Source organism: Triticum dicoccoides, chromosome 2A (assembly GCF_002162155.2).
Source record: "Triticum dicoccoides isolate Atlit2015 ecotype Zavitan chromosome 2A, WEW_v2.0, whole genome shotgun sequence".
Classification (NCBI taxonomy): Eukaryota; Viridiplantae; Streptophyta; class Magnoliopsida; order Poales; family Poaceae; genus Triticum; species Triticum dicoccoides.
In genome coordinates, this window is record NC_041382.1 from 31,850,670 (window position 1) to 31,852,093 (window position 1,424).

Consider the following 1,424-nt stretch of genomic DNA (forward strand, 5'->3'; position numbering starts at 1 on the left):
TGTAGTGATTTTCAATTTCACGGTCATTTAGCTCTCTAAACAATTAGGTAAATGACTGAAAACCAACAAATGATGTCAGAACATGTTGGAAATTGATGACGTCGCTTTGAATGCTGCATATTAAACACAAAAGAAGTCTGGAGTTTAAATAAGTTTAAAAAACATTGAAGTGCCTGTGTAACAGATGAGTTCTCGTCCGAAACACTGATACTCCGAAAGAGATTGTCCAGTTTGTACACGAAGTGCATCCAGTATTTGCCGTGACACTTTCTACTCTTTCGCACATGCTATGCGGGTGAAATGATGATACCATGCCAAGTTTCAACATTTTCACAGTTCATTTTGTATTGATTTTCAATTTCACGGTCATTTAGCTCTCTAAACAATTAGGTAAATGACTGAAAAACAACAACTGATGTCAGAACATGTTGGAAATTGATGACGTCGCTTTGAATGCTGCATACTGAACACAAAAGAAGTCCGGAGTTCAAATAAGTTTAAAAAACATTGAAGTGCCCGTGTAACAGATGAGTTCTCGTCCGAAACCCTGATACTTCAAAAAAGATTGTCCAGTTTGTACACGAAGTGCGTCCAGTTTTTGCCGTGACCCTCTCTACTCTTTTGCACATGCTATGCGGGTGAAATGATGATACCATGCCAAGTTGCAACATTTTCATAGTTCATTTTGTAGTGATTTTTCACGGTCATTTAGCTCTCTAAACAATTAGGTAAATGACTGAAAACCAACAAATGATGTCAGAACATGTTGGAAATTGATGACATCGCTTTGAATGCTACATCCTGAACACAAAAGAAGTCCGGAGTTCAAATAAGTTTAAAAAACATTGAAGTGCCCGTGTAACAGATGAGTTCTCGTCCGAAACCCTGATACTCCGAAAGAGATTGTCCAGTTTGTACATGCAGTGCGTCCAGTTTTTGCCGTGACCCTCTCTACTCTTTCACACATGCTATGTGGGTGAAATGATGATACCATGCGAAGTTTCAACATTTTCACAGTTCATTTTGTAGTGATTTTCAATTTCACGGTCATTTAGCTCTCTAAACAATTAGGTAAATGACTGAAAACCAACAAATGATGTCAGAACATGTTGGAAATTGATGACGTCGCTTTGAATGCTACATATTAAACACAAAAGAAGTCTGGAATTTAAATAAGTTTAAAAAACATTGAAGTGCCCGTGTAACAGATGAGTTCTCGTCCGAAACACTGATACTCCGAAAGAGATTGTCCAGTTTGTACACGAAGTGCATCCAGTATTTGCCTTGACCCTCTCTACTCTTTCGCACATGCTATGCGGGTGAAATGATGATACCATGCCAAGTTTCAACATTTTCACAGTTCATTTTGTAGTGATTTTCAATTTCACGACCATTTAGCTCTCTAAACAATTAGGTAAATGACT